Raw genomic sequence first — 14,030 nt, 5'->3', positions numbered from 1 at the left:
AATTGTTCGTGCCCAAAGCCTGCAAGACTGCTTTTAGTTGTTCATATGCCTCCTCCAAACCCTCGGATGCTATTAATACATCATCGATGTATACCAGAGCTAGTTCTTTCACTACCCTTTTTATCATCGCCTGAAAAACTGAAGGAGCATTAACCAAGCCAAACGGCATACGCAAAAACTCCCACTGTCCATCTGGGGTAACGAACGCCGTCTTCTCTATCGAATCGGGATGTATAGGCAATTGATAAAATCCTGATTTCAAATCGAGAGACGTAAATACTTTCTTCCCGAATAGTTGATCAATCTGATCCTCAATAATTGGCAACGGAAACTTCATAAGTTTGGTCTTTCGGTTCAAAGCCCGATAGTCTATTGCCATACGCGTGTCTCCAGTTTTCTTTTTTACGAGTACTACCGGACTAGCGTAGGGCGACGTACTCGGCCGAATGATACCGTTCATTTCCAATTCCTCTACTATGTTACGAACTATTTCCTTATCGGCCTGCGAGAGACGATAAGGTTTATGAAAGACCGGTTCATCATCTAATAATTCAATTTTTAGTTCCGTTACCGAGGTCCGACCTAATTCGTTATAATTTAACGCTACACAATTTCGATATTCGTTTAATAACTCCAATAATCGACTTTTATCTCCAACACTACTATCGCAGCAGATATCTGTCTCCACTATCGGTCTTCTTTCCTCATAACTAGTCATGTTTACCTCCAACACTTCTCTGCGATAATCACCACATGTGAACGTAACACCCGAAGAATCGGTTATCGCTCGGGTCCCCGCTTTGTTTAATACATCTCTGCCGATAATAATTTCTTTTGACAATTGATCGTCCGCTACGACCAACACCCTAACTTTAAACGGTATATTGTCAACAAATATATTGATTTTAGAGCGTCCAATGGGGACCACTTCCGAATTATTGAAACCGGACAACACCTTATTGGTGTCTTTCAACGTCAAATTTAACTGGCGTGCTAAGCTTTCCCGAATTATCGAACATTCGCTCCCTAAATCAATCGTGCATGTTTTCTCCATAGACTCTACCACACATTTCTTCAAAGATTTAGCCAAAGGATCGACCTTCACCTCTAATGCTTGAGCCCGATGGTTCCCGATGTTTTCGCCCGACACCGATGCCCCTTCCTTGTCTAGTCATGCTCTCTCACTCTTTCCTTTTCCTGCGTTTTCCATACGTAGCTTCCTATAGCATTTACTGTCTGTATGGCCCGAAATACCACAATACCCACATTTCACATCAGTTCTACCTTTTGCTAAAGCACCATTTCCACCTGTTCCCACGGAATTTCTTACCCCCGCGTCCTTGCCAATATCTGTCGTTCTTTTTATATCTAGTGGACAATTATACTTTATATGCCCCTTTTTCCCACAGTGAAAGCATACACCCGATTCGACTCGTCTCGCTTTATTCCATATACCTTCCCGGTCAGAGAAATCTCTTTTCCCTTTGGTAACATTCGATCTATTGGATAGTTCAATCGTAAGCGAATCTAAACAGTTCGTTAGTTCCGGAATTGTTTTTTTCTTCGCTACCGTTAGATTCATCCTAATATGGTCGTCATGAATGCCATACACCACGCACTCAACTAATTTCTCTTCTGGTACGACCAGATTTAGTTTGTTAATTTTTTTTAATTTCTCGAAACAATATGCCTGCAAACTTTGCCCCGGCACACTTTTGTACCCGGCTGCAACTTCTAATAGTTTGCCAAAATTCTCCTCCCCAGCAAATTGGCTGCTAATCAGTTCCGAAAACACGTCCCACACCAACGGAGGACTCGTAAGGCTATCGTACCACTGTTTGGCAATCCCTTGCAATTTACCTACCGCGTAAAAAACCTTATCTGTCCCCTCCCAATTGCAAACTACTGCTAATTCATTAATTTTTCGCAGCCATTCCAACACCGACGCGTCTCTAACCTCGGGATCAAAACCCGGAATGATCTTATCATTCGCGACCTGCTTAACACGTTTAGAGCCTGCTCGAATAGCGTCTGTCAGAGCTGCCGTCAATCTCGCAAAATCGGACTCACCAATCCCCGAGGTACCGTCACCCATACTCGAGCTTCTTCCTCCGTCCGATCGTCCTTCTCTGGATCGGTTCCTGTGGGTGGATGGCTGTGGCCTCGTAACCGAGTCCCTACGTTTTTCCATTCTCCGTGAACTCCGAGACCGCTGCCTATGATGTCGACTCGATTTTCGGACTCGCTCTCGTTCGCAGCTGTCCGGCGACTCTGATCGTCTCTTACAGACTTTCTTCGACATCTCCACCACTTCGTCAAATTCACTTATTATTCACTCGAAGACGACTTTCGAATAATCAGGTCGACACCCAACACGCGAGTGTATCCCACTTCTGAACTGTAAACTTTTATTAATATATGTTTTGAACAAAAGTAAAGTAGTGGCCGTATTAAGTGTATGTTTGGATTTTTCCCGTTCTGCTGCCCAAGCGATCCTTCTTGGTCAACGGTCTAATTTTCACTGGGCCTCGGCCCGGCTCGTCCCTGCAAGGCCAGCCTCCACCGCATGGCCAGTCCTTATCTCCCAACCTAAACATCCTGGGTTCTTTGAACCCGAATCGGACAAAGCCCCTCTGTGCGTTCCGTTACATTTACGGTGATGGTTTTACTCTATTTTCTAATAACAAATAATGTAAAAAAATTAATTTATAAATAATTCATATTCAAATTGGCTGAAAATTATTACCATTGTATGAATACGTACTTATTTAATTTTCCTTGCCTAAGAAAAGTAATTTTAATCTCTGCAGCATGTATTGTATGCAAGACGCTGCTCTTGCACTGTGGGATGTCGTTATCTCGAAGGGCCTACGTAATTCATTGTTCACAATCCCGTGAAAAATCATCTGATTTAAAATTCCGGAGTTGGTGAAAAAGGTACAGTAAACTGTTCCTGCACATTCTCCGTCAAATCATCGTCATTCTCTTGAATTCGAATATTACTTCCAATTTCTAATATTTGGTTTATATGTATACCTGGAAAAGCAGCGGTCAGCATCGGAGACAGTCGGTGTACAACATTGTAATGATAGAATAAAAACGATGACTTAGCTTTTTCATTTCTAATTTTTTATTCATGAAAATTTTTTTAATATATTGTGGTCACATTTTTCCAATTAAAATGATACCAAACACGACATGCTTTAGACCATTCTTATTCATTATACGTAATAAGTAACTTATTTTATTTGCGAAAAAAACCTTACAAAAACTGATTTTTAACATATGAAATATAAAAGGCAAAGTCAAAGAAGGTATGTACATATGTTTTTCGAAAGAAAATATCACCAAAACTACGCTATTCGAGCCTACGTTAGACACCGGGAGTAGGAAGCTTTACACGGATGGGAGACAGAAGGAAACGGAGACGGCCGAGAATGAAGTGTTCCAGGTTTGACATTTGCTGGGACGGGAGAAGCGACATCATTTTGAGGACGAGCCTACGCGTGGAGGCTGTAAAGGAATTGTTTTCTGTACATTTTCCATCAATTCTGGAATTTTAAGATGTGGAACATCGAGAAAGAACACGACATTTAGCCAATTTGAATATGAATTATTTACAAATTAATTTTTTTACATTATTTGTTACAGCATCAGTAAAGCAACAATTTTGCCTAAACTCTTTTCCACCGCACACCACGTGCATCTTGGCAGTAAATTACGTGCAACGTCTATCGTCTTTGATGTTGTCAACAGAAATATCTGTCCAAACTATATATCGTGTTTCGTCTCATTTTAATCAGAAAAGTATCGGCAATATATTTAAAAAAAAGATCAGTGTTAAAATGTTAAAATTAAAAAAAGTTATGTCATTGCATTATGAGTTGTCTTCCGGGAATTCGAGTCAAAGGAGCTGCGGCGCATGCCGCAGCACACGTGTTCATCAACACTATCGAACCTTAGCGTAGCGAGAAAATCGATAAATTAAAGGACCGCAAGAAAACCAATAAATAGGGACCGTAGCAATATCTGGGCGTTAGAATTGGTATGCTGAAGTTACGCTGAGAAGAGTGATATTACTGTATTTTCTTACTCAAATTCATCCATATTTTGATAACCTATTTAAAAAAACAATAGCGTTCTTTAAGACAGAGCCCCTCAGGCTGCTGAAAATAAATCTGAAAAGGTGCAGGGATGCTCAAAATCTTGTGCATCAATTTGCGTGCAAGTGAGTGGTGGATGTTGCCCTGATCTCGGAGCCGTGGAAGGTACTGGCTGACTGGTGTATCGATCTCAACTGCATGTGCTGTTATGCTGTGCGTATATTGTCATACGTTGCTGGCTATGGTTGTAAGTTCTTTTTTTATCCTACTTTTAATACTTGTACGAAACGATCCGTCTGACTGTTTGTTTCTGTAAATTTCGAGGTAGAGCAAATTCTTCCTAATTGACCCTCAACTTGAAAACAAAAATGGACAATTTGGAAAGAAGAGGTACAATTATTCGAGCCTTGCGGCTCGTTTTATAGTTATTGACAATCGGTAACGATCCTACAATCATTCTGTTTTGTAGTCTTTTGGGATTGTCACCTTATCGTTGCACATAACACTACCCTGCTGTAAGCTGTTTGATCAACACTGAACGCGAGCAGCCAATCATGTACCTTTTTGTAATGCCAATCTAATTTTGTCTAATTTTACGTCAGCTACAGTCGCTATAGCTATATCGTCTACTGTAACTGGCAATATAATTATGCTATCTAGTTCGTAAATGTCTACTATGTTGTATTCAGATTGTGATTGTTCTCGTATCTGTAAATGTATGTGATAATTCATCTGCGTTGTCATGTAATTTGCTATTTTTATATTTACTTTGCAAAAATATTTACTTTGCACTTTACAAAATGTGCTAAAACTTAGTGGTTTTTAAATTGCTGCTCGGCTAATAATTCATACAGTGGAATCAACAATGCGTTTAAATTTTCAATAAATCTATCATATCAGTAGTTTCTAAACTCAATGAATGCCTTTAATTCCGTAGTATTTTATGAATGTGGCATTTTGTCAATCGCATTTATTTTCGATTTAGTCTTATGAATGCAATTTTTGTCGATTGTATACTCGCAATATTCTATAGAATCCTTGAATAATTCTGATCTTCCACATTAATTTTTATATTCGCTTCACCTAATCGCGTTAAAATATACTGAACGCGATTAAAGAAAAAAACGGGAATCAAGTTTAGTTTTTCCTCTAGAATAATCTGTAATTGCCGATTCCATTTTCGGCACACACGCACTCACGGCACACACATACTTAACGCGCACGCATTTTACTTACTACATTAATAAGTCCTAAAATTCTTTCCAAAACTTCATCTAGTTCAGATGATGATGCATCAATTGATGAAAAGAATACATTTTCATAAAAAAAATGTTTAGAAGACTGTGCATCTCATTGGTTAATATTTTCATTTTGAACAAATTCCAGCAAATAAAATCGCCTTTAAAGTAAAGTTTAAAGTATCCAGATGTACCATTCTTCCACGAGAAGAAGGCATGGTCCATTTCTGCTGCAGTCCGCTGATCCTCCTATAATCGCAGACAGTAATCGGTAATGATCGATGACGGTGACAAAAGTCATTTTTCCGTGTACAATCATTATCCTCTTGGTCTCGCTACTATCTGTCGTTGACTTTTGTCACCGTATTCGACCAATATCGATCACTGATTGGTATCATAGGAGAAAAAACACCGGATAGCAGCCGAAGTTTGTTTGTAAGGGACCTCCGATAAGCTAAACGCTCGATTGAAGAATACTGACGTTTGGCTTTTCGAGCCGTTCGGCATCGACCAAAGCCAATGTAATCACCTAAAAACCGCCCAAAGACCTCTATGAATCATCGACTAAAAATAACTTGTGCTTCGATCCCTATGAATCAACTACTAGATATAACTTGTGCTCGACCCTTATGAATCAACTAGAATTTACTTGTGCTTCGACCCCTAGGAGATAAGAACTTAGTATAAGAGACCGACCGAAACACTCAGTCCTCAGTCTTGACTGAACCACGGAACCTTGTGTATGGAACATACATATTATTTGTAACGATCAGTATTGTGAATAAAGAGATTGATTGTTGGGCTACGGGTCAACATCATTTTTTTTTTATTTCAAGTCTCGTTTTCACGTGACACCAACCGCGCGGCATGCCACATCTCGTAACTCTCTCTCTCTCTCTCTCATGACTCGTAATTCCGCAATTTTTACATCGTACATTGCGATCGAGAGTACAATTTGTCGTTAAATGGTTTGTGCCACATCTAAAACAAACAATATTAGTCACCGAACGGTACTGCTTATTTGGCGGTCTCGTGGATCTGTGTGTCGCAGTGAAGACCGCGATAGCAATTCCCGATTGTAGTTGCGTGGCGTCTTTTTCCGACAATTTTATTAACGTGGCAATTTGTATTTTCTCGAAATCTAAATCTTCCATTTCTAATAAACATGCTTGTGCCCGTATGCTGACTAGCCTGTAAACGAATTTGTCCCTTAAAGCCGTTTTTAAATAATCCCCAAAGTTGCAATTAATACTTATGTAATACCTCAACAAAGGTTTGTACTGCCTTTCCGTCCACTAGCTTTCGTAAGTAAAAACGGTATTTTTCTGCGGTTTCTAGTAGTTTCGGTGAGTAAAATTCTTCCAAACGTTTGTAAGGATCCGCCGGGGCCAGCTTATTACAAATCATGTAGAAGGCTGTAGATACGATGTAATGTAATAGATGTTGCAAGTATCATTTCCAGTTCGTAATGGCCAGAGCAAACGTATCGATATTAAATGTACCTTGTACAAGAATAGGTTGCGGTATCTTTCTTTGTATACTAAAATTTTCTCCCCAGCACTCTGTAAAAAAGAAGAATAATTGAGCTTCTCAAGAAGGAAAATACTCAGAGGGAAGTAGCAGAAATAATCGGGTGCAGTCAAAATACCATTAGTGATCTAAAGAAGAAATATGATGAAGCAGAGAGTGTTTCTAATCGTAAGAGTTGTGGTCGTCCTCGTGGAACTACTAAATAAACCGATAGAAATATACGTAAAATTCGGAAGAATGTGAGAAGAGCCGCTTCGAAACAATTAAATGGACAATGGACACCAAATGTCTCTGATCGTACAGTTAGGAATCGATTAAACGAAATGGGTTTCACATATCGAAAAACTAAAACAAAACCCTTGCTTACAAGGACACAGAGAAAGAAACGTTTGCAATGGTGTAAAGAACGTAGGAATTGGATGGTCGAAAATAATATTCAATGACGAGTCACGTGTATGCCTTGGAGTAAGAGATGATGCAAGAACATTTGTTTGGAGAAGAACAAATAAAAAGTTTAATGAAGATTGTTTAAACCATAAATAAAAATTTCCACAGTCATATGATATGGAGCTATGTGTTAGCGAAAGGAGTGGGAAAATTGTGTATCCTTTATTAAAATGTTAATTCAGAAACATACATTCATATCTTGAAACATTGTTTAATCCAAAGCATAGAAGATATGTTTGGAGATTCTTTTACCTTTCAAGACCACAGCGCTAGTTGCCACCGCAGTAAAATAGCGAAGTATTATTTACTACAAAATGTCGTCAAGACTATGCAATGGTCGATAGAAAATTTATGGACAAAATTAAAGAATTTGGGAAGAAAGCCACAAAGTAAAGACGAGCTTCGACAGGCCATAAGATTATCGTGGGACGAACTTTCACCAATAGATTGCAGAAACTTAATCACATAAATACCACAGCGTATTAAAGCTGTTATTCGAGCACAAAGTAATGTTATAAAATGTTAATTGCACCTTCGGCTAGAAACTTATTTCCATGTCTCTCTCTGATCGGAATCTTTTTTCCGTCCAAAATTTTGTTTTACCTCTTTTTTGTCAATTGAAATAAATGAAAGTTTATGTTATTTTGTGATTAATTATTTCTTATAAAATTTCCCTACATTCCTGATCGATTTCAATTATACACAATAATATTTTAATATCCCCAAACACGACAGTTGTCCATAAAATTTTGTATCAATCTGTTTGATCGGAAACTTTTTGCCACATGTTTAATATAACCCTGTTACAGACTGTGTGTACGCCACAAAGCGTGCGAATTGTCGTCTACGTAGGAAGTGGGCAGAATGATGCACGAGGCGGTTGTACTTGCGTTCGAAATACCTTCCTTAATTGTTTTTAACACATTCGGTGCATTCATACATCTATTCTTACATTCTTCAGTTTCAAAACTGCTTATTAGATTGCATCATGCTCATTTACTTTTGGAATTTGTTAAAGGAAACAATGTCAAATGTGTGTGTAAAATATTTAAATGGAAGTGAGAAAGCTATAATTACAATTTTGAAACAGAGAGGTGAGTCGAATAGAAATACCATAAATTCTCTCCATTTGTTTCTTATCTTGTAGACAGAAATAGACAATTTGGTAAGAGGCGATATGATTATTCGGACCTCGCGACACGTTTTTATAATTGACAATCGGCGACTATAATAACGTGCCGCGAGGCTCAAATAATCTTATCTCCACTTCTTAAATTATCCATTTTCGTCTACAAGCTGAGGAACAATTGGAAAGAATTTTTTCAGAAGGAAATTAATTGTTTTGAATGTGAAGTATGAAATTTTGTGCAACTTAAAGTCAATTACGGAAGAAAACATGCTACAAAACTAAATGAAAAAGATAATAAAACGGTTATTTGTAATTTCGCATGGAAAATAAGATTTTGTTTGCATAAATCGCTGTACAGGTGTTGATGTTTATAGTGTACAAATATATTTGTACTCCTCAGTTGCTGTTATATTGGTCTTAATTGAATTTTGAAAATTTAATCCCAGAATCCTTTCATTTTGAAATGCGTTTGTGCGAATTGCACTCACTGTATGATCGAGGTACTTAGTATAGTAAAGCAAGGTTTACACAATCCATAATATGAAAACAACATGAAGCTCTTAGTTCAGTAATTTTCGGGGTGACTTACAAGTCTTTTCATTAACGAATATGTAGACCTTACAAATGAATGCTTATGTCAAGGAATATAATTTTTGAAGATGTTAGATAATTCAATTATTTATCAACACTGCAGATTTCATTCTGACTAACAAAAGTTTTCATATAATATTTAGCAACTTTACGATTTTTGAACGGGGATACAGTAAACCGTCTCATGTCTGAACCCCCATTATCCGAGTAGCCTAATATTCATATGTTTTATTCACCTAACGTCCTGTTATTCGAACTGCGTTCTGCAGCAATGTTCGCATACAATTTTTTATAGGGTACTGGAGCCGGTTACTGTAGGGGCTAATTGCTATGCCTTTGGTTCGTTTTCGGGTATAATTAACTTTGTATTTATCGACTAAGCCATGTTAAATTTTTGTATTCACTTATTTTATTTATCTTTTAATACAAAAATTGAATATGTCTTATTCGATAAATATAATATTAATTATGCCCGAAAACGAACCAAAGGCACAGTAATTGGCACAGCAATATTATTTAAAGGAACACTATATAAAGAAAAAAAATTCCATAATGTGTCATGAAAGTATCGATTTATTTCTAGAGGATGCAATAGTGGGCTATACAGTAAGTTCCGCTCGGAGTAATCAATAAACCGTTAGATCTAAATCAATAAAGTGCAACTTTTGATATTACCTGTGCATGGTAGTAAATGTTTCCCTCGAAATTCAATTTTTTGAATTTTTACGACTGACCAAAATAGTTTTTCTTATAAAGTTTCTATCCATCTCTTGAAGCTACAAGATCCAAAACATTAATTCTCAGACAACTACGTTATTGGATTTAGTACTTTAAACATAAATTAATGAATTGAAACAAAAAATTAATTGTTCTGATTATTTGTTACGCTGTATTAATATAACGTATACATCTATGAGTATTTGGTTTTACTATTTAGAACAGAGATACACAATGCATATCGTATTTTCTTTATAACTTTTTAATGAAATACTTTTGAGCATATGTTTATATGATATTTTTTCTCATTTTGTCTCGTAGAATATGCTGACACCGTTTGGGCAACTCTGCATATGTGCTGACAGTCGCGTCGTTATTTATGTTGACGGCCGCAAATTTCAACAATGCGTTACATTTCACTGCTTTGTTGATGTCATACACGACTAAAGAAGCTCCTGTTTTTTGTTTACATTAAGTATGGGTAATGACTTAATTGCTTTGCGGCTCGTTTTTATAGTTACAGATTGTCAACAACTATAAAAGCAAGCCGCAAGGCTCTATTAATCGTACCTTCTCTTCCAGAATTGTACATTTTTGTTTCCAAGCTGAGTGTCCAATTAGAGAGAATTTACCTATGCCTCTTATTTGTAGTAGTCCGAAAACTTGAGAACTACTAGAAGGAAACGTTTGTAACAAATTGCACATGAGTTTGAAATATCTAAAGAAGATGTTAGGAAGATATGTCAAAAATTACAAAAGATATATAAATCTGAAAACTCAGTAGATCGATTAATCACTAAAGAATTTTAAAAGATCCCCCCCCTCCCGTTCACTATTGCACAATAATTGAAAAAATATCTTTATCTACCAATATCCATCACGCAAATCAAATCTCGCATTTGTGAGAAAAAGACCATATATTTCAAAAGTGAATGCACCAAAATATCTACATTTTGTTAAAGAACATTACAATAAGTCGATTTCATTTTGGAAATCAATAATTTGGAGCAATAAATCGAAACTTGAATTAAATTCGAATAAAAAGAAAAAATATGTATAGAGAAAAATAGGTGTAACGTACGGAGAATCTACCCACGTATTTTTTATATTCCTTCCTGAAGGCATACGCCAGGCTGGCGCCAGCCAGGGGTACGACGACGAACGTTCTGGAATCGGACCATATAGGAACACCCCCACTACCATTTTTCCACAAAAATCTCAGTATATAAAGGGCTCAAATGCGACCGGGATTTGGGCTAGTTTCGAGACATTCGTCGACACGTAAACATTAGTGAGATCGAGTTCAATTCTCTTTCGACCAATCTACGAGATAACAACCTAAAGTCAGAAGCCCCCGCCGGTTCAGTGCGAAAAACTGAGAGCGCGTTAGAGTCTGCGAACACTCACTTACAATTGTTAAAACTCAACGCGTAATAAATTAGTTTTTACCAGTTCTCTTTGATTTCTAGTTTAATCATTTCCATCTCCTGTTTCGAACCAGTAGTTGGTAAAACCCACCAAGATATATCTTAACCGCTCGAGGTATATCTTTATTTTCTAACAAATTTACGAAGCACCCTAACACCAATTTCTCCAAACACCTTATCCTAACTTCCTTGAAGGTAGCCACCCGTGTCGAAATAAACATCGGCTGGTCTACGCACCTCATCCAAAAATTCCAATTGCGTGCAACCTCCGGCCACCCAAACTGCCTGGCCCTCGGCTCGTAACAAAGGCGACGCTTTGAAGTAGACACTAATAACACTCACTGTCAAACACAATGGTGGGAATATAATGATACGAGGTTGTTCTTATGACAACCAAATAGGCTACTATTATTGATTATTACTGGCTGCTGGCTGTGTGTTAATAATAACGATCCGAAACACACAGCAAAAATAGTTAAAACATTTTTCGAAGAAAATGGTATTTCTATGCTCCAGTTCAGTCCAGATTTAAATCCTATAGAACATCTATGGGATAAACTAGTGCTACAATTTCCACGAAATCAGAGATATAGAAAACTTTTTACAGCCATAAAAAACAAATGGAATGAAATAAGAACAAATATTTTGGAAAAATTAATAAATATTTAGTAATATGCCAGGGTTGCTGTATTCTGCACCTTGTCCTGCAGGCTTGTACCAATAGATAAAATTATATGGACAATTTAATAGTCGCAAGTGGAATTATGATACTAATTAACGTCCCAATAGAAGAAGTCATCAAGGAATTACCGAGTCAGAGAGCCACCTAGAGTGGTTAATATCTGAAACTTTTGTCACGAACCCAGAAGCAGGAAAAATCTTCGAGTAGATCATCAACGCTCCAGGGAAGATTAAACGGACTAACTTTGCTTTTTCAACAGAACATGACCAGTAACGAAAATTGATTATCTCGCGGTGATTAAAGATTTTGTTAACCATAAAGCAAGATAATAGATAAAATAGTTGAGGCTACAGAGGTCTTTTTGAGAGTCATGTGTGCTTTATGGAGAGTTACATAGTACGTACTTACACTTACACCCAAGTCTGCGTATACATTTTAAAACGATATAACTTTTTTAAATCTCGTCCAAACGACTTCAATATTTTTGAGATTTTAGAAACACTAGTTTACCAGGCAATGAGCATACAAATTTTTGCAAACATTGCAATTGGTCAGAATGACAAAATGTTATGATTGTTTTTATTTTTTTACTTGAACTTGTATTGAAAATTTAAAGATTGCCTTTTGTATATCTCGATAGCTTATGTGCATGTTCTACTCAACGGAATATTATGTGAAAATTCATGTGGATTTTCTACCTAATGGTGTACAATACTTTGAATTTTTGCAGAGTTTTTAATTGTGAAATCAATTTTAAAGAAAATCCGGAAGCTTTGAAAGGCTTATTTCGTAAGGAAGAAGTCAATTCACCACATTCATACCTTTATCTTAATACTACCTTGTTATGGTTATGAATGTATATTTTTCAGATTTTTCATAGAGGTGAAACATACAGAGAATTTCCCGACGTATTTTTTTGAGTCTTTTACGCGTCATGCTTAGCTACATACACAGTGCGACAAATAAGTTTCGAGACTGGCCGAGGAAAACATCATTGAAACAAGATATATGAATATTTTTCAATTTTTTAAATCAAAATATTCTCCTGCAGTTTCAATTCACTTTTTTCAGCGATTCAACAATGATTCAAATGCGCGTTCTAGCTCATTCTGTGGAATTACCTCTAGCACTCATGTAGGTGTTTTGATGGTCAAATGTCTTTAAAAAAAAAACATCCTTTCAACTTCAATTTCAATTTTTGAAATAGGGAGAAGTCACACGGGGTCAAATCAAGCGAATATAGTGGATTCAACACGCAGACTTGATTTCGAGCCAAAAATTGACGAACAATGAGTGAGGTGAGACTCTATGCATTATCGTGCAACAGACACCAGGTCTATGCATCACGATATTCGGGTCGAATACGACAGATTCCGGCCATAAAACGCTTCAAAACTTCGAGATAATATGCGTCAGTAATTGTTTGGCCAGTTGGAACGAATTCCTTGTGGATAATTCCTTTGCTATCGAAGAATGTAATGAGCATTGTCTTAATTTTTGATGAAACTTTCCGTGTTTTTGTAGCCTTGTGGTGAATCTTTCGACTTCCATTCCGCACTTCGATGCTTGGTTTCTGGGTCGTACTGAGAGAACCATGTTTCGTCACCCGTAACAATTGATTTCAGGAAGTTTGGAACATTTCTGGCGGCTGCAACGACTTCTTTGGAATGATTGAAACGATTTTTGGTCATATTTCAAACGTCGATCTAAAAACATAGATAGTGCTATTAGTTACTAAGATATGGTCCGAGTCTCAAAACTTATTTGTCGCACTGTGTATATGCGGAGTCTCGAGGCTCGAGTTGTACTAGGGCCTCTGCCAGACGGCTACTCCCACAGAATGAAACCCGCCACCAAATCCGCTCCTAGTCAGGATCCATCAATAGGTTAATAAATAAATGTATTCAACAATGGTAAGTAAAATCACGTTTTCCTAAAGTTTGTTTGATCTTGGCGCTGTACTATATAGTTCTATAGGTTGTCTTATACCTCCACTATAACTGTCGTCATTTCGATGTATAAACGAAGTGTTTGCGAATCAATTCGAAGGGTTTGCAACCCACGGCAGTCATAATATGTAGCAGTACTATGTCTATCGTTAAATAAACTTCGACAACTAATTTCACATTAAAAATCGTTAATTATTTTCTGAATAATTGTTTTCTA

At 37.1% G+C, this 14,030-nt stretch overlaps 1 long non-coding RNA gene across 1 annotated transcript; it reads right to left on the bottom strand.

The window, feature by feature from the left end:
* Positions 1 to 6,144: 6,144 nt before the first annotated feature.
* On the bottom strand, positions 6,145 to 11,622 carry LOC117219500 (uncharacterized). Its single transcript, XR_004490038.2, has 4 exons — positions 11,420 to 11,622; positions 6,844 to 6,903; positions 6,605 to 6,756; positions 6,145 to 6,532 (listed from the first exon to the last, which is right to left on the bottom strand). It is a non-coding gene; the product is annotated as an uncharacterized LOC117219500 (long non-coding RNA).
* Positions 11,623 to 14,030: the final 2,408 nt, after the last annotated feature.

Source organism: Megalopta genalis, chromosome 16, assembly GCF_051020955.1.
Source record: "Megalopta genalis isolate 19385.01 chromosome 16, iyMegGena1_principal, whole genome shotgun sequence".
NCBI classification, from domain to species: domain Eukaryota; kingdom Metazoa; phylum Arthropoda; class Insecta; order Hymenoptera; family Halictidae; genus Megalopta; species Megalopta genalis.
Note: the sequence above shows the minus strand (reverse complement) of the source record. Positions and strands in the feature narration are given on the sequence as shown.